The following is a 25,250-nucleotide window of genomic DNA, read 5'->3' as shown; positions in this document are numbered from 1 at the left end:
TTTTTTTCTTCCAGAACGTAACACAAACAAAAAGGAACCAACAAAACAAATAATAAAAACCAATCGGTGGTTTTTATTGCGATATAAATGTAACGCTTATGGGGTCGCGTGATTTAGTGAAATTCGTGTGCCATGGCAGTGTTTTTTGAAGAAGTAGACAACGCCCGTAATAAATAAGCTTCGGTAGGTAAATGATTAATTATCGGGCTACGTTGGGACTTGGGAATGGGAAATTTCACGACGACGATCCAAAATATACTCCCTTGTTGAGTCTCCTACGGTGTCGACGACGACGATGAGAGATCTCATTAAAATGGCTGAGTCTTCGGAATAATTCGAGTGTGAAACTCGATGGAAAAATCGCATTCGCCAGACAATTATCTCGAATTTACGGAAACACACTTCAAGGAGGACTGCATAATACGACGAAAGTTGTGAAGAGCAACCGGCAACCGACAGCAGAAATGCTGCGGTGTTTATTCATTCGTATAGCTACAATTTCCACCTTCACTTATGTACCTATAAGACCTACTACGTCGAGTAGCTTGTGCCTGTGTGATCGTTTTCGAGCACCCAGCACCCAGCACCCGAGTAATAATTTGTACCACCTGTTGCCGGCGATTGCTCCGGTTGTAAGTATAATTAAATAGGTACAATGACGAAACACCTTCCTAGTTTCATGATGCTTTGTAAATACCCGATATACCGATCGATTTGTGGTTTATTTATACTGTCATTAGAAGGACGACGAAGTGTGTGTACTACGAGTAGTAGGTCTGGTTTTTATGCAATATTACACAGTTGCATTGAAATTTGAAATGGTGGCACACGACACCACATGTTGTAACAGGGTGTCCCAGGAGTGATGGTGCCCACATACTTTTGAAAAGTATCCTTCTTACAAAAAATTAATTTAGTAGGTACATAGCTACATACATAGGGCTATATGTATTTTTCAAATTGTCAACTTGAGCTGTTCATTTCCTTGAACTTACAAGGGAACCTCTTGAGGTGTCACACTCCGATTTGAACAGGGCCGCGATTTTTGAAAAGAGCATAGTCTGAAACCCCCAAACCAAATTTTCAGCTGCCCAAGTTCATTTTTCGATTTTTGGCGAACGTTTGAAAATTCAAAATTGATAGTTTTTGGCGATTTATGCATTTTTTTTTAAAGTACGTTTTTGATCAGTAAAAATAGTCAAAATAAATTCCCAAAACTAATATCAATTACCCAAATCCGAATTTCACCATTTCCAGCCATTCTGGAGCCTCCAGCGCGATTTTCAATTTCTCCAGAATTTTGAATTTGCTCCAGAAGGCGTGAATATGCAGTTGGGCAGCTAAAAATCGAGTTGTGTATTACAGTCGACCAGTTTAACGAGTTTATCCACATTTGAGCCGATTTTGAGAGTGACACCTCAGGAATGTTTTTTTGGCCAGCTTTTTTCAAAATTATTAAAAAATCCAAAAAATCAAGTTTACTCCCAAAATTGGCTCAAATGTGGATAAACTCGTTAAACAGGTCGAGTGTATTACACAACTCGATTTTTAGCTGCTCAACTTTATATTCACGCCTTCTGGAGCAAATTCAAAATTCTGGAGAAACTGAAAATCGCGCTGGAGGCTCCAGAATGGCTGGAAATGGTGAAATTTGGATTTGGGTAATTGATATTAGTTTTGGGATTTATTTTAACTATTTTTACTGATCAAGTACGTACTTTTTTAAAAAATGCATGTCAATTTTGAATTTTCAAACGTTCGCCAAAAATCGAAAAATGAACTTGGGCAGCTGAAAATTCGGTTTTGAGGGTCCTAGACTATGTAAACTTATTAATTAAAAAGTATGTATTTTGAAATCTTCTGTCAGGCTTGCGAATTTTATTTTGAGTTGTGATTTCTGCCCCCTCTCCTGGTAGAAATGGTAGTTCTTAAAAATTACCAGTCTTCAGATATGTTGGCCCTTTTGTGCCATTTTAAAAAATAATCTATCTACACCACTACCTGAACAAATAAATACTTATTAATCTTTATTCATAGGTATGATACCTTCCTGATTTTACCAAGGCATATAGGTATGTATGGTATAAAGTACCTTTAGACAAATGGCAAACAAATGGTACGTATAATTACAGAGAAAGTAGACAACTCATATGCAACTCAACGTTAGAATATCTGCACGCGTCTGTCTCTATACAGGTAGGTAGGTACCTGAGTAGCAAATATAAGTACAATGGATTAGTTGATGAAAAACGTTATAATTTAAAATTCGCATTTCGCGTGTATTTTTCTCTGTTTTTACTCCGATGTAATGTTATAAAAAATGTTATACGTTCAGCGTGCAGTCACGGCCATTGTCATAGATTCAAGGTTAGACGGTATTTATATTTCCCACGCGTCTGTAGTCTATACCTATACCTATAAAATATGAAATAGAGCTCGAAAGAGTATCTAGATCTGTAATCTGCATACGTGCTCGTATTGTGAAGTATGAAGTGGATACTTCTGACGTGTAGAAGTTGTCAGGGATCATTTTTTGGAATAACCTACTGGCCTTAACTACATATTCTACATATAACAGATTTTTTACATTACTGTGAAAAAATCAAAAGAGTTGAAAAGTGACCGAGTTGCATAAATTTAAATTTTAAGTTGACAGACTCACTAAAGAAATTCATACCTACTTGGTATTTTTTAAAAATAGGATTGGGTTTATCTATTATGGAGTCGAATAAAACAAGACATATTTGTGTTTTCAGAACATATTGAGCTCACAATTTAACCATTTTTATGTAGACTTGCATTGGGGAAGGGGGAGAGATTTCAACAAACAGAAAAGTTTTGAAAGAACGTCCAAAAATTAACCATTAGGTGAAATTTTGTGTACCTACCTCAGAATTTCATTTTTAGGTTTTTAGTGCATTTTAAAAAATTCAAATCTGGCCCATTTCTCATTTTGAAAAAATCAAAATTTGATAAAATTGGGATAGAAAGTCAGGACTTAGTTCAATACACTGTTTCCGGCCTCCCAGATTGATTGGTGGTAATTTTGAGCCGTTCTGGAGCCTCCAGCGGATTTTGGAATTCTTCAGGTTTGTAGAAAAAATGACATAAAAAGGGACAAAAGTGGAATTCAGTGCCTTTAAACTAAAATTGGTCGTCTTTGTGACATTTTTGATCGATTAAGAGACAAATGTTTCCCATTTTTGAAAATGATAAAAAATTCCTCATTTCGAACGTGTCAACATAAAAATCTGAAATTTAGCCAAGAGCCTTCAATGGATTTTTGGATTCCTCAATTTTGGAAAAATATCCATAAAATGGGCCAAAATGGAATTCAGCAGCTACCCAGATGATCTTACAAGAGAACTCGAAGTGTCCAATTTTTGGAAAGACAATTTATAAATTCGTTTTACGATTTTGGGTACCCTCGAAGTTTCCTCTTAAAAATCGCTCCAAATGTGGATTGACTTCTTAATCAGGTCAAGAATAAACCAAAATTTGATTTTCAGTGGCCCAAATTAATTTCTGGACTTTATGACGAGATTCGAGAATTCTAAAAAAATCAGAAATCATACTGGAAACTGCAAAATGGCCATAAATGATGAAATTCTGTTCGGTTTGGTTAAATGCTGAATAGATAAATGTATTATTTTAACATACCATAAATTGCCAAAAATGGTCAGTTTTGGATTTTCAAAAATTTACCAAAAATCGAGAACTTAATTTGGACTGCTGAAATTTTGGTGAAGACGGTTCAAGGCCATCGCCATAATCTTCCCCAAAAATCACGGCCACTCATTTTTTTTTAAAAATATTGCTGGAAAAATTTTTTGGATTTGAACAAGGAAAACCTATTCTGATTTTATGTGAATATTGATCGGAAGACTCACAAAGACGACTTTCGAATTCATATAGCTAGAGCTACTAGACTACATTTTGATCCTTTTAGACGTCAAATAGACGCCTTCCCTGCCAAAATTACAACTTCTGCAGTTCATATGGGACATTGGGGGGAGGGGGGTTGAAAGGCATAGCAATTTTTTCAATTTAATGCTCCATACATTAGACAGCATCGTTGCCAGTAGAACAAAAACTTCAAAAATTCGCTAAAAAAAAATTGAAAAATCAACTTTAGCTACTGAAAGTCGGAGAACAGATTTTTTATAGGCCCTCTTTCGATCAACTCAAGTTTCGTTTCGATCGGAAATTCCGTACTCAAAATGTTCCTTATTAGGTTATGATATGGTCGGAAAATCCAGCATTGTAAAATCTTGATGGAATTCATCAAAGTAATGATAAATAATGGAAACTTTGAAAAATTCATCTACAAATTGAATGGTCCAGATGAACAATTTAAAAAAAAAAAAAAATCAACTTTCATACAATTCACTTTCCTCAAACACGAACTTCAGTTTCGACTTTCGATTCGTATTTGATAACCTTGGTACCTACCTACCAGCTACCTATATCTAAGCCATCATATGGAAACATTTTCGCCCATGAAATGGTAAAAACTCGCGACAATTATTTCGGTCTCTGGTCTATTTACCTTACCTTATCCTTATTAAAAATATAATAGGTAAATTAACGAAGACAGTTGACTGTTTCACTTTTTTCAGTTACGCTCCAGTGCCTTTAAAAGGACAAGGTCAACGTTCGAGTCGACGTTTTGAAAAAATAACGAATTTATCATTCGGTATTCGGTTCATGTATTCTTAAAACCATCCCAGAGAGCCCATTGCAAAAATAAAAAAATGCGAGGTTATGAAGTGGAAAACCACAGCTCAAAATGAACGAGACTTTGTGTTAACCGCAGTACCTACCTATAGGTGTAGGTATAGGTAAACGTACCTACTAAGCACATTAGACATTTCTCAGCTACGTTATGAATGTGAAAAGTGATAATTGCCACGATTTAAATACCTCAGACTAATGCAAGGCCCTTGGTTTAAACTACTTCCGGAATAAAAATGCTGATGCTGCCATCGGCCCAGCAACGTCCACAAAGTTTATCGTCCAACATATAACATAAGATTACCTAATAATCTCATAATTAGATACATTTTGCTCTCCTAATCTTCAACATAATGTTACACAAGTACAATAGTATCAAGACACAAATATGGAGATGTGAATCGGAATTGGAATCGTCGGTGTAAAAATAACAAAAATAAAATTGACCGTTTAGTAGCCGGCTCATCATAGGATGAACGATAAAGCTCGAGTCAAGTTACCATGAACGGTCAATTTGATGCGAAATAATTCGTTTATCAGTTATGTAATGTAAAAATATGTAAATCAGTCGTAAAATTATATTCTTCCAAAGTTTAATACCTATCTTCTCGTCGTCGGTAGGTATATTTATGTCGATGTCGCGATGTAATGATTATATTATATCGATGAATTGCATATAGGTAGGTATACCTAAACCTATAGTAAACCATCATCGATAAACATTCGAATGTAGGTACGTATTTATGTGTATGCATTTATACGATGATGATGATGGCAACCAGCGCACACGTAAATTTCAAGGATAACCACAAACTTTTAAGCTCGCTGTTCAAACGTAGCGGCTTATTTTTATAATGACCTACTGAGCAAATACCTGTACGTACGTCGCTTTCCCAAATTAAACATTAAAATTCTCCAAATTTCATCTCTTTTTTTGGGTGATGATCGTAAAATCTCAAGATCAGAAGTTACCTGCTATTTTATTTTTCTTATTTTTGATTTTTAAAAAAAAATCCGCAATGAGAATGTATTAAGAAGTACATGGAACGACACAACAGTGAGCTTTTTAGTAAACTAGGTAGGTACATATTAATTGATGACATTTATAGGTAATTATTGGTCGTAAAAGAAATGTAGGTCGTAAGTATAGTGAAAGAGAACTCGATGGAAAAAAAAGTCTACCACCAAGATCGATAGTAATTATAAGAACAGTTGCAATTATAGAGGAATTTATCGCCGAGTATCAGCTCGCGATGCTATACATAGTTGAGTACATTACATACCTAGATCATATCAGCGCTTCAGTGGAAAGTGTGCGAATAGTCTAATAGGTATATTTATGCCTAATTATTTTTTTTTCTTTCAAGTAGGCAGGTGGCAGATATGTGTATTGAAATTGAAAAGATCATTGGGTTTTGAAAAGTAAAAAAAAATTGTTTTTTGATTCGAAGAGTTCATTTTTTTGGCTTCGATATTTTTGCCATTTGAAGGATGGTGTTTTTAGAAATTTCAATCTCGAAAAAAATAAATGAAAAGGGCAAAGCGAAATGAGGGCAAATGTTCTCAGAAATTTAAAATTCAAAAAAAATAAACAACGCATTATTTTTTTACGAGAAGTCAATTTTTCTAGCTTTGACATTTTTATGCAAAAATTTGAACAGATTATTTTCCGAAAACAGCTTAATTTTTAGCACCAAAAAGAGAGTTTTTGGGTGGAAAAATTGGAGGCCAAAGAATATTTCTTTTTTATTCTCGCTCATACCTCCCCCTCCCCCAATAAGATGGTGAAATCGGTCTCTGACTAAAATTGAGTCAAAAGATGATCCAATAAGGTTACCTAATTTCATATTTGGCAAAAATATCTCAGGAGGAAGAAGAGTTGGGAGTCCAAAAATTAATATGAAGAGTTTTTACATTGAAGGTAATTTTTTGGGCCACTTTTGACTGAATTTCAGCCAAAGACCGATTTCATCATCTTATAGAGAGAGCCCTTTCTCCTGTGTCAGAACAGATAGGATTAAATTTTGATTTCAACGCCTTCTGGAGCGATGAAGATTTTGAAATTTTTCGTCTTGTAAAAAAATACACTTTTTAACTCGTTTCATCGAATTTGCAATTAACCAGCCATAATCGATTTGGAACTTTGAACTTTAGATAGAAATAAATTTTGAGCTGCCAAACTAAATAAATAAATAAAGTTGATTTCAACGCCTTCTGGAACGATTTGAAATCGCTGGAGAAAGCCTAACATCAGTGAAAAGCTTCCAGATGGGCTGGAAAATGGTGGAAATGGATTCGGAGGGTCTACTTCAGGAGGCAGATGAAGTTTTAAGTAATTTTTTTCAAAAATTGACGATTTTGGAATTTTTTCATTATGAGATTTCTCGACTTGATGTAAAAAAAAATACCTACACTTTTCAACTCGTCTCTTCGGATTTACGATTCACCGACACTAATCGATTTGAGATGTTGAACTTATGATAGGATTAACTTTTGAGCTGCCGAAGTTGATTTCAACACGTTCTGGAACAATTTGAAATCACTGGAGAAAACAGCTAACATTCTGTGAAGGGTCCAGATGAGCTGGAAACTGGTGGAAATGGATTCGGAAGGTCGACTTTAGTAGGCAATCAAAGTTTTAAGTATTTTTTTCCAAAAATTGACGATTTTGGAATTTTTCTAAATTTGAGATTTCTCGTCTCGTAAAAAAAATACACTTTTCAACTCGTCTCTTCGGATTTACGATTCACCGACACTATTCGATTTAGAATGATGAACTTATGACAGAATTAAATTATCAGCTGCCAAAGTTGATTACAAGCAACGCCTTCTGGAGCAATTTAGAATGGCTGGAGAAAAATTCAATTTTGCATTTGCAGGAGGATCCGGATCGGACCGAAAATGGCGATAACTGATTCGGGAGGTAGACTTTAAGGGGTAGACAAAGTTTTCAGTCATTTTTTGCCAAAATTTACGATTTTGGAATTTTTTTTCAACTTGTAAAAAAATAGTTACACTTTTCAACTAGTCTCTTCGGATTTGCGATTCATTGGCCCTGATCGATTCGGAATATCGAACTTATGATGGGATTCAATTTTCAGCTGTCAAAGTTGATTATAACGCATTGTGAAGCGATTTGAAATTGCTGGAGAAAATCCAACTTTTGCTGGAGGCTCTAGATTGGCTGGAAAATGGTGACAATCGATGGGGGGGGGGGGTCCACATCAGTATTTAAATCTAGTTTCAGATTTTCATCTCTATGCTAAAAATTAATACTTACACCTACCAATTTAGGCCGTTCCACCATTTTTAAAAATTCGCCAGAATTGAAAAATCAATTTCGGCAGCTGAAAATTTGATTCTGAGGTCTCGATGAAAAGCTCTTTCAGTCAGCCAAATTTCAGCTTGTTCGGAGTTGACGAGTAGTGAAGATTCCTTTGTCAGAAAAAATATATAATTGAATAAAGAAAATAGACCGTCGAGTTGGGTAATAGGAACCTATTAGATTTTCCAAAAATGTATTTGTCAATCTATTAATTTATGAAAATCAAATACAAAAAAATACTGCTTCTTTGGTCTCGGTTGAATTACACCATTCGGCTCAAAACGACCTTTGGTAGGAAGAACCAGAGTCACTGAACAGATGAAAGAAATTACCGCAGCAGCACTTACACTGTAGGTACTAGGTAGCAAACGAATCGATGCGTATTAGGTATTTAATTTTGGATGCGAATTAAACGGTCTATAAATTACGCCGATTAACTAAAAATATCATCGAGCGTATAATTCTACGAACAACTTTCATCGTTTTACATAAGTATGGCATGGCATCGCATCGCATCAACAGCACACTGACCATCTTTCCATGACTCATGTAAACTACTTACAAATTCGTACTTACATCTCTACCTACCTTTAGTCAGTGGCACGGCGGCGTGATAAAACCGAGAGAGAGAGAGAGAGAGATGAAAAAACAACAACGACAAATCTACCGCGAAGCCGAAGCGAACGATTAAATTAACCTGATAATCTAACCAGTAATACTAACCAAGCTTGCGAAACAAAGATTTTGGAAAAAACGAATCTCCAAATATGACGTTTGTTCAAAAGAGTCGAAAAAATCCATCCTACATAATTCTGCTTTCTGCGTATGGAAATGGTCTTAAGCTACGAGACGATACGACCAACATGAAGGTTCGTATCAGCTTGAAATTACGTAACGTTTGCACGATTCACATGTGGAGGTCATCGATGGTTATTCGTATATCGGACTTAATTGTTTTGCTGTTTGTCTGCGCGTACTCGTATTATTTATCCGGTTATGTCATCATCTGCTAATACAATCTTGGCCGAGTCGAGCCAGAGCCATCGAATGAGCGAAAGCAATAAGGGGAAAGGAATTAGAACCGGTACCAAAGTATAAAGTATAGCTCGCAGGTGCAGAAAGAAAGTTGATAATTAAAACACGAAGACGCGTGCTCGACATTGGTGGATTTTGTTTTATTAATTCAATAACCCTAGATGCGCAAAAGGCAAAACAACGTACGCTCGATTTATTATTATTAATAATGGATAGGTAGGTAGGTAAGGTACACAGAGTAGACTAGGATGTTTTAATTGTGCAGAAAATTGCAGCCTTTGAAGAATAAACGCGGACGCGAACATATCGTACTGATGAGTAATATTGTTGATCAATCTGAGTAGGTACTATATATGAGATGCATTTCTGGGTCCAGCTTTGGCTCTGGACTCTGGTGTAATGAAAACCAGTTTTAATTATAACAATTATTACACACATGGTTATATATCGTTGGCCGTTAAAATTCATCGATTCCTTAACACTGGTCGCACTTATGACTTACACGATCGCAAAAACTTTCACTGTAGATGGGTTAGGTACTTCTAAAAACACTCCATCTGCTCCTATAGAGCTTTAGGTACATAGTTAGGTCTAGTCCCTGCTTGTTTTTGATCGAGCATTTTCCTCTCTCATATAACTCGAAGCTATAGGAACGCAAAATGTAAGTATTGTTAAGCCTACCTATATATGATCAACTCTGACTGATCTATAGTTCGCCTCGAGCTTGATTTTTATTATCAAAGATAAGTGAGGTACAGTTAGTCTAAGTTATCGATGAACGGGTTCAGATTCGGACGAAACAAAGAAGCTTGCGGTAGGATAGGGAACGGTACAAGGATAGATGATCGATCGACGAAAAAGATCACGTTTTGTTTCTATAACAAATGGCAAAGTAACCGAAACGTGCGCTGGTAAATTTACATTATCGAATTTCGTAGAAAGCTTTTACGTGCACTTTGGAACGTACAATCGATCAAAACTAAACGTGTGCGAGTAGCTTTGAGGAGTGAAAATGTAACGATGTGGACTGTGGAGTTTTGGGAATGAAATTAATAATTCGTATACTTAGGTAGATAGGTACGTTAGTTATGATGATTATCGATCAAGTGTTTAGAAATTATTCAATAAACTGATATTCAAACTGTGGAAAAATTTTCGGACTGGACAAAGAAAAAATAAAAGAGCTTATACATATGTACATTAATACATAGAACAATTTCAGATGCTGAATTCCATTTTTCAATAATTAATTTTTTTTAAAATTCAAACTGGGATCATTTTCAAAAAAAAAAAAAAAAAATTGATCAAATTGAGGTAAAAAAAAAACTGATTTTAATGCCTTATTTTCGACTGATCGAATCAATTGAAGACGTCATAGCAAAAAGGACATACATATGTGTGAAAGTTGTATTTTGAGAAAAAACTGTTTGAAAGTTTGAGTGCTTGTGAAGTTTAGAAATGTGCATATTTGAACACGGAGACGATTTTATCTTACATATTTTCCCACTATCTAACTACGAGCATATGAAATGCTATGCACCATCAGTCTGGAGGAAACTGTGTGTTAGCGGTAAGCGCTCAAACATTTCGAATTAAGTATATGTCCTTTTTAAAGCGAAAAATTGGCCATTTTTTTGTATTTAAAAATGTTTTTGAGCAAATTTTTGTATTTAAACCAGGTAAATAATGGTTGATAACACAAAACCGACCATGAGTAACCCATAATCTCTGAAAAAAGATCGCTATGTTGAGTAAAAAAAAAAACAAAAAAGACAAGTTTTTTGGTCAATTTTTTTTAATGATTTAAAAATGTTTTTGAGCAAATTTTTGTATTTAAACCAGGTAAATAATAGTTGACAACACAAAATCCACCATGAGTAACCCATTATCTCTGAAAAAGTAAATTTTTAATCGACTTCGCAGTTTTAAAATGGCGATATCTCACTGGTTTTTTGACTTTGTGAAGTGGGGGTGGTCTCATATGATAGAGGAAGGCCTGAAGAATAACAATATGGATTCGTCTCAAAAAGGACATATGTGTCATATATACCCCTTTTTGTTATGACGTCTTCAATTGCTAATGGTTTTGGTTTTTGAGCAGCCGTTCTGAAGCATCCAGAGGATTTTAGAATTTTTCCAATTTTAGAAAAATTGCCATAAAAAGAGCGAAAATTCAATTTGGCATTCATGAAGTTCAACCCCTGAATTTTCTTTGGTCCTTTTTTTTTTGAGTCAGAAAATAAAAAATTTGAAATTTGTGAAAAGGTCAATATAAGAAAGAGCTGAAATTCAGTTCATGATCTATTATTGACGTTCAAAATCTATTGGTGGTCATTTTGAGGTACATATTTTGAGTCTTTCAGCGGGTTATCAGACTTCGGTTTTAAAAAAGTTGTCATCAGGAAAAAGCCAAAATTTAAACAGCTTTTATGAACTTGGATTCATCATCTTATAAAGGTTTTTTCAAATCAATTTAGGCACAAATTTTTAAAAATCGTGCATGCCGGTTCAAATCTTGAATTTTCTGATATTGGGGGGGGGGGGGAGGCAGAAAATGAAAACTTTGTAATTTGTGAAGACGTCCATATATGTAATTCATTTGCGGTCTTTTTGAAGCATTTTGGGATTTCAGTTCTAGAAAAATTGTCATAAAAAGAGCCAAAAGTTAATTCAGAATTTTCAAACTCGAATTCACCATCTCTAACTTAAGGTTTCCTTAATCGATTCAGACATACATTTTCCAAAATAATTTCTGACGATTCAGATCTTGAAATGTTTTCAAGGATTTTTTTTTGGGGGGGGGGAAGACGAAAAATTCGTATTTTACAAAAAAAATCCAATTTAGTACCTACTACCTAAGTACTCTGCATTGCTAACTTCGAAAATGTAATCTTGGTGTTCCTTTTGAGCAATCTAAGGACTTCCAGTGGATTTTTGAATATTTTAGCTCTCGGAAAAAAACACGATTAAAATACAATCAATCAAATTTGAACATCAGCTGAGACTAATTTCGAAAACTAGATCCCAAGTCGATTGAAAAGGGAGTTCGCTGACATTGAAATCCATTTTCATCCGATTATTTTGCCAATTTTCATGTAATTGGTAAATAAAAAATATGCCGGAGGCTCCAAAACTGCTGGACATCAAAATCACCAGGCCATTGATTTTACGAAGTCAAAAATTGAGTAAGTATAGGTATGGTAATATAAAAATGTTCAAGTTTTTACATGGACAATTTCTAAAAAAAAAGTCACTTGAAAAAAGTAAAAATTTAAAACAATAATTTTTTTAAAAATAGGTATTTTTATGAAAATTTTTCAAAAAAAAAACTGAAAAATGGAATTTAGTAGGTAGGGAGGTAAATGCTTATGAAATTTGGCTTTATAATGTATTTTTGGATCTCCTTCAGTTTGTTTTTTTTGCTTTGGTTCGAAAATTTTCTTAGCAATTTGGATATTTCTTACTTTACCTAGGTACCTAATTCGATTTTACTCGTAGATGTCAAAAATACCAGATTTCAGATTTTTATCTCAATGTGACCTAACTTTGAGTATTTTTGTAAAAATTGTGTTAAATTTTAATTTTTCAAATTTGTTTCCCAAATTCCGAAAATAACGAGAAATTTTCCCTTCAATTTTTTTACGCGATTCAAAAATTTTACTTTTAGTTCATGGAATATTTTTCTTGGTTAAAGATTAAATTTATCGTCTAGACAGAAGATTTCCGGAATTGCAGCCACCCAATCACGCATTTCAAGATTTTAGGGCATTCCTGGAAGAAAAGTAACTGGATAGCTCAAAAGTAAGTACACCTTTTCTCACTTACCTATTTCAAATGAGCAAATGGAATTAAAACATAAAACTAGAAAGAAAATTCCCAGAGTTGTAGAAGCCCATATCGAATATTTAAAGGTTTTAAAGACAGAAAAAATGGGCCCTCGATCAGAAAAACTGTACTCTAAGATTTTAATTTTTCTATCTACGAGTACTTACCTATTTATTTAGATTTTACGACCATTTTGGAACATGAAAATGCTTGCAAGACCTTTAATTTTTCGTTTTGGGCAAGTGAAATTTTTCAAGATCGAAGCTGTATAATTCCCTGCTAAGGTAAAGAAGATGAGCAATTTTAGTGTTCGTGACCAAAAGAGCCCCGTGTTGGATACGTACTTGGACAAGAGACCTGCTTTTTATTCAAACAATAATTTTAACCGTTTTAGTTCAAATTTCATTTCACTTTACAATTTTCTTTGTAAGTACCCATTTTATTCGTTTGTTTTACACTTCGATCCACGTGTATTTTTTTTTTTTTTTTTTTACTTCTTAGAAAAGAATGAATGAGTAATTTTTGAATATTTTTTTCTTCATAATTCATATCAATGTGTGCAATTTCCAGAAAGTGAAATCGATTTAGAAAAACCATTCAAACCTTTCCCTCTTTCCTTACTCTCCCTGCGGAAAAAAATCACGCGAAACACACAGCTTTTAAAAAAATACTGCTATATTCAATTCCGTTTAAAATATTAACGAACGCCACCAAATTATAAATTAATTTAATTACCATGCTAATGCTAATTTAAATAAATTAAAATTAAAAACATTCACTTAAATTATAATCAGACGAGTAGGTAGGTAGTTTCTGCGATAAGGACAAGGCGCTTGGGTTGACGAGAGGATGAGATACGAGTTCCTTCACATCCGGGAAAAGAAACTTCCACATCAAATATTAGATTATTCATATTCACAGAAAATTGATAACTTATTAGAATGATTAAGTAGGTACGAATTATTCAACTGATTCATTATCATAATTATTGATAACGCGATGTAGAATGATAGCCTCGAAATTCCCTAAGATACGATAGAATAAAGATGCTCTCGGATGGATGGTGTTGGGATATAATTTAATAGGTACCTACCTATAAGAAGAACTACCATACGCGATATTCTTCGACACTATTTATGAGTTACTGTAGTAAGTAAATATGGTATTCTGAGTACCATACATTTGTACATAACGTACAGTTAATGATTTTAACACATAGAGACTAGAGTGCCTACATTATGCACGTTTTAATTTGAATTTATCGTCGATCATGTACACATTTATACGCAATTTTGCCACTATTATAGTTATTGTGTAGTAGTCTCCAGATATAAACATGACATCATAAGAGTCACGTTTGAATAATGAAATTCTGGTATAAAGTTTCACGAGTAAGTATAAAAATATTACTTACTATACAAATAGCACAGTTGCGAGTGTAGCTACACATCCACAGTACTATATGTGGGAATGAGTATAAGTAAAAATACATATAATATTAGTTACACATGATCATAAAATTATAAATACCAAAATGAAGAAAAAATATTTTTGTATAACATCCAATGAATTAGTTACACGCAATAAGTAAACAAATAGGATGTTCAAGAAATATTCAAATATGCGGATATCGATTCAGAAAAAACGTTAAATTCACGAAATAACCTGTAGATACTTATTTGAAACAGTAAATAAGATACGTAGGGAAAAATTCATCGTTCGAATTCGCTACCTATTAATAATGGTGGCATCAAAGTACTCTATCTAAGAACCTGCTAAATTTTTCAATCAATTAAATTAAAAAGGGAACCGTTCCTTTTCTCTCTTCATGTGGTTGGAGAGGGGGGCTTGCCGAAATATCCATTAAAATTGTTCAAATTAGAGAAATAAAAAAATACCTACGTCAAGTTTTTTGAAAATTTTCGCAAAAAATATACCTATGCTTTTTGTAATTTTAAGTGCCGGGAAAAAGTATGATTTTGCTATCTATTTCATATTTTACTTTTCCAGAAAGTCGTTTTCTTCAATTTAAAAAAAAAAAAAAAAAAAAATGAACATTTTTCTGCAACTTTTTGAAATGGTCAATTTTGAACTTTTTTTTTCAAAAAATCATTACAAAATGGCAAAAAAAAATTTCGCGGTCACAATTTTTTCCATGTATAAGTAGGTAAATGTTTGATTTTTCTGACGTCATCAAAATTTTTATTTTTTTATCACATTTCTCTACTTTTAGGAAAGATTTCCATAATTGAAACTTGAAATACATACTCGAATTCAAACCGATAAAGGCAAAAGATCACATTTTCATGATCAGCACAAAAATTCAAATCGAAGATGATATTCAAAAATTTGAAAAAAATATACCTATGCACTTGCTTTAGAACCTTTTCTTAACAAACTAAACTAGGTAGGTTTCAAAATAGGATTTTGAAATCTATCAAAGCACAAAATCTACTCATTTTATGATTGAAATTCAAAAAAAAGTGTAAGAAATGGCATAAATGGTCTTTACTTAAGTAACTTTAATATGTTCAAATATTCACCTTCTTTTTTTCCAAATAAGGACCCGCAAGTTTCTTCCACACTCCCAATTTATTAAAAATTTAGAAAAATTGTGAAAATATGATAGGTATTTGAGTTCAAATATGTTATACATATTTGTTTTTTGGATTTGATCCTTCAATGCTTTTTCTGTTTCAATTCTAGAAAAAGTGAACGACTGAAGGAATAAAATATTCAAAATACCTTCTCTCCGTGAATTAAGCATCTTATTACGTTGAATGTAGCTGTAATTGAGCTCTACCTTAATCAAATCAAAATTACTCATTAAAAAATCTATGTATATTCGTACTTACAAAAATGCCAGATAAACTAAAATTTAGGCCCTAATTAATTTTTGAGTAGGAAAAAATTTGTGAAATTTTAGTCAAACCAGAACATACCTTTTTAATTGCAATTTTGAGAAAAAAAATATTATTTAAAACAAAAATTGACCTTCAATAATTTTTTGAATGACTCGAAAATCAGAATTAAATAAAGTATCCTGGGTCGTAGGCAAATTGGTACCTACATAAGTAAAGTGAGTGCATGACTAAATTATACTCTTACTCGATCCTAATAATTAATTAGGTATATTTTTTTCAAAATGAAAAAAAAAAACAATAAAACGAGTACGAGAAAACTGAAAACATTCGTCAAGTCAGATCAGCAGGCCAATTACAATGAAATCAATTTCATTTCCACAAAAAAAAAAAAAAAAACAATTAGGAACGCAATTCAACTCGTTGCTTTGGGAATTGTTCAGGGACAAAATAATCAGCATAACTATATTTTTTTCAACATTAAAGAAAATATTAATGTTAGATCAAAATATCCATAAAAGTTGGTATACAGGGTGTCTCATCATCTGTCAGATTCCATCAGCTCGTCCCTTTCGAATAATGAGCTCTAATCGACTCATAAAGCAAATAAGCGGAATAAAGAGCACAAAGACGGTTCGAAATTGTTTTCTATTGATGGGAGGGGGGGTGTTGAAAAAATAAGGTACAGATCAAATTTCAATTTTCTATAGGTAGGTTTGGAAAAAATTTCATTTTTTTTGCATTTTGTGCTCAAATTTAATTTTTAGTTTCAAAAATTTCCAAATGCCTCATTTTTGCACTTGAAATGGCTGATTATGTATTTCTGCGTGTTCTTTTAATTCATCTTAGTCCGGTTTATAAAAATTTCTACCGTTTGGGATACCTACAGCTTTTTTGCTAGAAATCCAAAAATAATTTTAAGCATCTAAAAATTCGTTCACGGGTTACCACTTGATACATACCTATACTTGTAGATATTTTATCTGTTTTTATAGCTTCAATTATACTATTCTGACGTGTATGTGAAAACTGAACAAAGTGTGAAAAGTAAGTAATAAATAAATCAAACAATGTGTACGTACAATTTGAAAGAAAAACTCGAATGTTTTTTCCTCCTAGCACAACTACTTTAATGTTGGTCTCCCCCTCCCCCCTTCATCACGATGATGAATTTAAAAATAGGTAGATGAGTACATATGCATCTAGCAGTGGTCTAGCACTACTTATTCTCCAATATATTCAGCTGAAATCGAAAGAGTCGAGAAAAATGATGATATTTTTCTAGGTAACCTGGTCTTATTGCGATACAGCTTTATACGAAGTCTTCGCAAGTCGGCGAGAAAGATGTACACAGAAAAAAAGAAGCGAAGTATTCATGGTTATTAGTGTTTAATATTCAACGCATGTTTGCCAATCACCTTCGCATTATTCTCGGTATAGTTAAATAAATTTTCATCGATGTGCGACCGACCAGACGCGACGTCCCAATATACATAAAATTACTTACTTTCATATAGTTTACCTATTTGAAGAACTTCCCCCCTTCCCTGCAGCTTCCACATATCATAATAACGCTTCAGTCCTCCTCATTATTAATTGTGTAGAATCGTCCATCGAGCTGGAGATATATACTCGTAAACTGATGGAAATTTGGTAGCGTTAATTAAGTATGTATGTGTAAGATGGCAAGACATCATGCTATACAGATGGCTGATACATCTTTCTATGCGTATGGTAGAACCACAAATATAAACTACCAACCGAGGAAGTCTAATTGAAGATTCTCATTGTTGAATTGTTTCTATCGAGGGGGCCATGAGCGATGTGTCGTGAGTCTGACGACCTTTTAATTAACACTGTTGCTCGAGTACTTATATGCTACAAGCGCCACGGTATATCATTCGTACGTACGAGTAATTTTTAACAGCGTAGATACTCGATTAATTTCTTTTTAAAAGGCCGGTATCATCATCGGCATTGCGACTGTATTTATTCAAAACTCATTCTCAAACGAAATGCCGAACTGCATTCCATCGTCATATTATACCTACTCCCTCTAAAACAACTTGACTGTTTATTAGCAGCATGTGCGCTTCCTTGGCCATTGTGAATTTCAATATAATCGCACATTGCCCCCTTAGGCGTAGGCAACCCGCTTCTCGCAACTGATCCGCGTCAACTTGTAGTCTTGTAACCGTATTAGTCGACTCGAATAATTTACATCATTAATTAACAACCTGTTACCGGAACATTTGTACGAGTTGTGAACACGTTTTAGTATTTACGCGAATTACGCTTTCGGAGAGTAAAAGTGTTTTGAACGTTGTATTCTCGACTTCTCGAGTCTCGGCTGTTAACCTGGCGATTGCTATTTTTTTCTTTCTGTTGTGTGCGATTTTTACTTAGGTACGTGTTTTCTTTTACGCATATTGGCCATCGATCTGGTATAGGTACCAAATGAGCGATTTTTCACGCACGAAGGCGCCTCGTCGCTTATTTAATTAAAAATTCAAAATATCGTAGTCTTCGGGTCTTTGACAGAGGTTGACTCGAGTTATGCAATAAATGCAGTATTAAGTGAGTCAGAGTAGAACGATGAAGACAGTAACAAAACAATAAAGGCAAAAGACGATCAAGTACCTATACTTGAATTCTTGCATGTCTTTTTCTTAAAATCGTATATTTTAATTTCCTTTCTTTTCAAAAAATTCGCCACGTAATAAGCTGTGACCGAAAAAAGGTCACAGATGAAGAAAGAAAAGAGGTGATTAGGGGGTTATTACCTGACGTTACTTTGGAATTTAATCATGATAGGTACATAAGGTACAAGAGTTTTAATTCGTTTATACAAGGTGTCCCAATGTCCCATCATGCAGTTTGTAAAGCTCAATCTCACATGTTTTCTCTCAAGATTTTAAAATGTTCATTCATTAAATGATATTTACTGTTGTTTTTTTTTTGAAAATTTTCCAATTTTTTTCGAATTTGGCACACGATTTAGGTTTTTGATTCTCTCTCCCCCCTTTTCCTCCCTCCTCTCAAAGACCTGGAAAATTTCAACTTGGAAAGTAAGTCCATTTCCAACTTTTTTTTTGATTGAAATTTTACGAAACTAAGCTAAAAGTTGTTGTAGAATGAGATCAAGAATACTAAATGAAATTTCGAGTTTCCAAATCAAACCTTTGAAGTTGTTTTCCTTTTTTTTTTTTTTTTTTTTTTTTTTTTTTTTTTTTTGGAAATTGCATGGAAAATTATATGTTAGTTCAGAAAATTTTATTTCATTTTTTGAAACATGAATGTTAAATAAGTGGTTGTGCACATACTTTTATTTGATAAGGTTCATTCCTGCTCATTTCTTCCCTACTCCTTCTCCTATCTTTATATTTTGATATTGAAAACTAGAAAAATTGTTGTATTTTTGGAAATTAGGTACGCAAAATCAAATAACATCAAACTAGCCTCAGAAATGATCCAAAAAACTCTAAATTGTATCGAAAAATGTGCTGAAACAAATGGACTAACATTTTCTGAATCTAAAACTCACTGTATACGTCTTTTTACCAAGAGAAATAAAACCTACCTAGAACCTATCCTTGAATTCAAAGGACATCCTTTAGTTTTTAAACCAACTACCAAATTCCTTGGACTTACTTTTGATAAAAAACTTACTTGGACGCCTCATTTTCTCAACATAAAAGCTCAACTTAACAAACGTCTAAATTTACTAAAAATTGTTAAAAATCCAAAGTATAACCCATCACGCCAACTATTACTTCACTTGTACAAAGCTCTAATACGTAGTAAAATTGAATATGGAAGTCCATGCTTTACAAACCTGTCAAATAAAACTACTAACATTCTCAAAACTGTTCAAAATTCCTCTCTGCGCATCTGCATAGGTGCTATCTATTCGTCTCCAATTATAGCATTTATTGTGAAGCTGCAGAGCTTCCTCCTGATTTTAGGAAAACTCTCATGACAAACAAATTCTTAACAACGGTTGCAAATAATCCATCTCACCCTCTTCAAAGGTCACTCAATATCTACAGCTCTCAGCATTCCCTCCATACTTCAGGTCCAATTCCAGAATTTATCAAAAATATGAACAACCTACAAATTGACCTAAAAAACCTAATCCATAAACCAATATCTTATCCCCCTTGGTCTCTCAAACCTATACAGATGGAATTCTACTTAAGAAACTTCCCAAAACATGATCATTCATCCCCATTATTAATCAAGAGTCATTACTTAGAACTGTTATCAAACTATACTGAATATAACTAATGCTTCACAGATGGTTCAAAAATTTCTAACATTCATACTAGTTATGCTTACTCAATTAATGACAAAGTTCTCAGTTTCAAAATTCACAACTGTGCCTCAATTTTTACTGCTGAACTCACTGCCATAAAACATTGCCTAATAGATATAATTTCCATTCAATCAGAAAATAAAAAATTCTCAATCCAAAGCGACTCACTAAGTTCACTGCTATCCATTCAAAAGATTTTTTCTGACCATCCCATAGTCCAAGACATATGTACATAAGTTCCTTTTTATCCTCCAATATTATGATTACTCAATTAGCTTCATGTATGTTCCCAGCCACATAGGTATCACTGGAAAAGAAACTGTTGATAGATTACCAAAAACAGCCGCTGCCCCCTCCCCTCTTACCTCTCTCACTCCTGATGACATTAAGGGCCGAATTCATAGACGTTACTTAAGGGACACTTGGATAAGTGGTGAATTTTGATTCAATTTTTCTCACGAACGAATAAAAATTTTATATTTTTAAAATGATAAATCAACACTTCGGAGTCCAATCTCTCAATTTATTCAAAAACAAAATTTCAAAAATTCAATCACACCTGGAAAAATTGCTTCAAAATTGACCACTTAGCCAAGTGATCCCTAAGTAACGTCTATGAATACGGCCCTTAATCTCTAATCACTCACAACACATTTACTAACTGGCAGAACTTTTGGTCACAACAAACTTCAAACAAACTCTTCCAACATAAAAAAAACTACTCTCCCCTGGAAAAATCTAGGCCACCTGAACAGAAAAGAAGAAATCCTGATTACCAGACTAAGAATAGGCCACACAAAAATTACTCATAACCATTTATACCAAAAAGAACCAAAACCCTCATGCCAATTTTGCAGAAACGAACCCACATCCATCCAACACATACTTTTCAACTACTGTCCCCAACTAAAACAAAACAGACTTACACTACAGATAAAAGAAAACCCACCTACTATCCCTGACGAACCCTCGGAAATACAAAAATTCATCTCCCTAATAAAAAACATCAACCTCACAAACCAAATCTAACCCCCCCCCCCTACGGGTGTAATAATCTTGTAATTGTAAACACCCCAACAAAAAAAAAATGTATAAAACTTTGTATTAAGATTTAGTACCACACTTTCAACATCACAGATATATTTGAAGCAGTTTGAAAAATAGTGATGGATCCTTCAGCATATTTTTTTCAACTCCAATTTTCTAAAAAACGTTCTCATGCATTTTGAGAACACACCTAAACTACTGATTTTTTCCAACTTGAGACTTGACAGCAATGACTCTGAATTTTTTCAAATTCTTCAAAACTAACTAGGTAAATAAATGACTTTAAAATCTAATTTGAAAAAGTTCAAATTTTTATGCAAAACTTGCAAAAGGCTCAATTTTGAGAATTTTAATCAGCAATTTTCAAACGAGTTTTTTATACTATTTTTCTGAGTTTTCACAAAAGAGCATTCAGTCATCCATTTCTCTTATTTTTTCATGGGAATAAGCGGCCTAGAGGGGGGGGGGGAGGTGTGACTCACAAAAAATTGAAAGCACTGTAGTGAATTGCAATTTATAAAATGGCTCGAAAATTGTATAAAAGATGGAAAAAATAAATAGGTGGCCAATCATCACTTCAGAAAACGTCACCGCATTTATCAGTTGTATCACATTTCAAACAGAACCACATTTCGAGTCCTGATTTTGATGGCAGAGACAGGAGAATTTTTGCGGGTTGAAAACATTTCGAGGCATAATTTTGATACTGGTTGGGAAAGAAGCTTTTTTGGGGCCAAAATTTTTCCAAAAGCTCAGGTAAAATACTTGCCAAAAAGTGCAACTAAGAAACAAGATTTTTTTTCTATACCAACTCATAATCATTTTCTTTCCAAAGAAATCAAGAGTTCGGTGGTTCTTGTTCCTTCATTTTTTAAACTCTTTTTTAAAAAATATTCGTTTGGTTTTTTTAACACCTGCCTATAAAAATACATCTGATAATACTAAAAAAAAATGGCTTACTTATTTAATGCAAGCACGTTCTCAGTTCTATAACTCTTATGACAAGAACTTTTGAACTCACCTGAAACAAAAAAAAAACAAAATAAAATGTCGATTAGTGGATTGCATAGCTGAAATTTCGCACGTTCGCCTCATCTCTAAAGTCTAAATAAACTGTACATAAAATATAATCATATTTGAGATTTTTAAATTCGTTTTGAAAACTCCAATACGTAGTTAATGTTGACAAAATAAAAGTTGAAATCGATGAAAATATAGTTACAGTCGTTACAAATAAATCTCTTGATCACTCACGTCACTAATTTTATTCATTTTTAGAATCAATGCACAAAAACCTATAAAACGTCTTTTAAAAAATTGTCAACAGGGTCCTACGAGGATTTGAATTATTCAAAATAGGTAGCCCAAAAATTCCATAAATTGACCAAAAATACATAAATGAAATAGCCAGTTATCTATTAGCTCGTAAAAAAAATATTTACACGTAGTTACATAAATTCGAATTACACAATCACATTTTTAGAGACACAATTTTGACGTGAGTCAGGATAGTAAATTGATAATTCTGGGATCGAATTTTTTCAAAAAAAATGCCCCAAAATCTGGAAATGTGCGATTGAATATCTGCAGCTCTGAAAATATTTTTTTTCTAGACCATGTATTTTAACTTTCAACATATTTTGATAATAACTTTTGACATGAGTAAAAAAATGTGTATTACCACTTTCAGTTTCAAATTTTTTCAAAAAAAATGCCTCAAAACCAGGAATTGTGTAATTGAACACCTACGACTCTATTCATATCTTACCACCATTGGCACCATTATTTTTTAGGTCGATCCTTTTCGGACATAGAGCGAGAAAAAGTACGTTTTTCAACTATTTCCAACATATAGGTACCTAATAAGTAGAAGTAGGTCGAGGTACCTATATACGAATACTCATAGGTATTGTTATAGGTACCTACTTTGAGACCTTCAAAAATTACTATTTTTCCCACTTACGTGAAATCGGACCTCTCATACACGATTGCAATACAAATGTGACTACAGAATGTGAGATTTTTTGGGATAATAACTTTTTTTATGCAATTTTTGAAAATTTTTGAAAAATTCAAAACTTCATAGAACCACATTTTTTTGTGAGCTACCCTATTGGCCTCATGCTTTGGTAAAAAGAAAAATCCATACCTAGTTGGATACAAAAAATTGGATGTACTGAAGTTGATTAAAAATATGTAATTCTTTTAAAAGTACCTAACTGAATTCTTGTTCCATAAGATGTTGAAATTCATAAAAAATTTAGCTATTATTAGACGTTTATAAACTGCAAGAAAAATGTTCATTGTAGTTTTTGAAAAAATAAGAATGATTATGCAATTATATGTAATTATTCTGAAATATTTATACAGGCCCTATTGACAATGAGTGTGCGTATTTTTAAAAAAAAACGTCATCAAAACGCGTGTGCCGAAAATGGGACAAATTTCGGCAAACACGCGTACTCAAACGCATACAGAACGCTCACTGAAAACGCCATGAAAACGCTCGCTTGCCTAGCTTGCCTAGTTGGCGGAACGTATACGTATCTCGTACGTTTCGCTTAGTTCCCCTGGCGTTTTGTTTATAGGAAAGTGAGCGTATAAAGGGCGTAACGTATGCGGTTTGTATACTGATTAAACTGGTTGCCAAATGTGGTTGAATTGTTTTGTCATTATTGTTATCAATCACTAACCACTTTCCGCAACTTTGATTTTCAAGAACTATTCGAGTGGAGAAACGTAGACAGACGTAGAGCTTTGAGTAAAAAAACCATTTTGAAGGGAATAAAATTACAAACATTTTGCTTCATGTATGTAGTATTTATGCAAAAGTTGGCAAATAGAACTATACATAAAATCGTTATTTTTCGCAAAATGATAAAAATTTAACATCGATCGAAAGGAAATTTCATTACCTTTAATTTGAAACTACTTTAAAATTCATTCAAACCCGCGAACAATCGAAAAATTGCATTTTTACATGCAAAATTGAATGCATACCTACTTACGTTCTGATAATGTTTGCATAGAGGCTTTTCTTCATGGCAATGACCAAAAAACATTGCAAAAACACTAATTTAAATACAAAAACACAAACTTCAATACAAAAATATGAATTTTAATGCAAAAGCTCGAATTTCAATTTCACTCTTTTCCACACTCTGTTAAAACTTAAAAACAACTGATAACAAAAACGGTTGTCATTTTAAATTTGAATTTCTTGGGGAGGTGGTAACTATGGACCAATAGAATTTCAGTATTTAGGGGACACGTTACGCCAGCGTTACGCAGACCTATACGCAAACTGCAGTACATATTGGTACCCTTAAAGAATGTCTTCCAATAACAGTTGACGTTCAGTCAGCAAATACGCCAACAGAATCTGCCAACGTTCCGCACACTTAATTTCGGTATACCGAACGCATCGCGTTTTTCAGCTTAGAAATCGGTACTGTTGATCAGCAGGCGTTCTGCCAGCAAATACGCATACAGAATCTGCCAACGTTCCGCACACTGATTTTCAGTACACCGAACGCATGCAGTTTTTGAACTAAAAAATACGTACTGTTGATCAGTAGGCGTTCTGCCTGCAGTATGTGTGCTGATTCAGTGTGCGTATCCGTATGCTGAAGGGAGTACGCGTTACGCACATTCAATTGTCATTAGGGGGGTATCCCGGAAATCGTCTACCAAAATTCAACTGTAGATATATACTTACACGGAAAAAAAAATTATGGATAATTTTTACTATTTCATACAGTAACCGGATCCCATTCAAAAATATTGCGATTTTTACTATGAGATTAGTAAATTTTACTATGAGATTAGTAAATTTTACTATGAGAGTAATAAATTTGACCTAATTCTATAGTAAAATGTATTTTTTGGCTGAGTAAAAATCACTATTATTTTTGGATTGGATCCGGTTACTGTACTGAAATAGTAATTTTTATTGTTTTTTTTTTTTTCAGTGTACTGAGGGAGATGAACCAGGGCCGGACGAACTCATCTTCAAAATTAAAGGGGCAAACTTGATTCAAAATTTCCGACTTGTGGTGCACTAGACTTTGAAAAATTTTGAATTTTCAAATAGATGTTATTTGCCCCT

The 25,250-nt window shown here is 33.5% G+C and overlaps 1 protein-coding gene across 2 annotated transcripts in view; it reads right to left on the bottom strand.

Annotated features, from left to right (window-relative positions):
• LOC135841129 (uncharacterized) overlaps nt 1–25,250 on the bottom strand; it is a 53,634-nt gene that overhangs the window by 12,276 nt on the left and 16,108 nt on the right. The window contains exon 1 of one of the 2 annotated variants that reach the window (XM_065357947.1): nt 22,103–22,123. The exons of the other annotated variant lie outside the window; for it this stretch is intronic. The gene's annotated coding sequence lies outside the window, so the exon portion shown is untranslated. Of the gene's footprint in view, nt 1–22,102; nt 22,124–25,250 lie in introns of those variants that run through there. 2 annotated transcript variants of the gene reach the window in all.

Source organism: Planococcus citri, chromosome 3 (assembly GCF_950023065.1).
Source record: "Planococcus citri chromosome 3, ihPlaCitr1.1, whole genome shotgun sequence".
In the NCBI taxonomy this organism is placed as follows: Eukaryota; Metazoa; Arthropoda; class Insecta; order Hemiptera; family Pseudococcidae; genus Planococcus; species Planococcus citri.
Note: the sequence above shows the minus strand (reverse complement) of the source record. Positions and strands in the feature narration are given on the sequence as shown.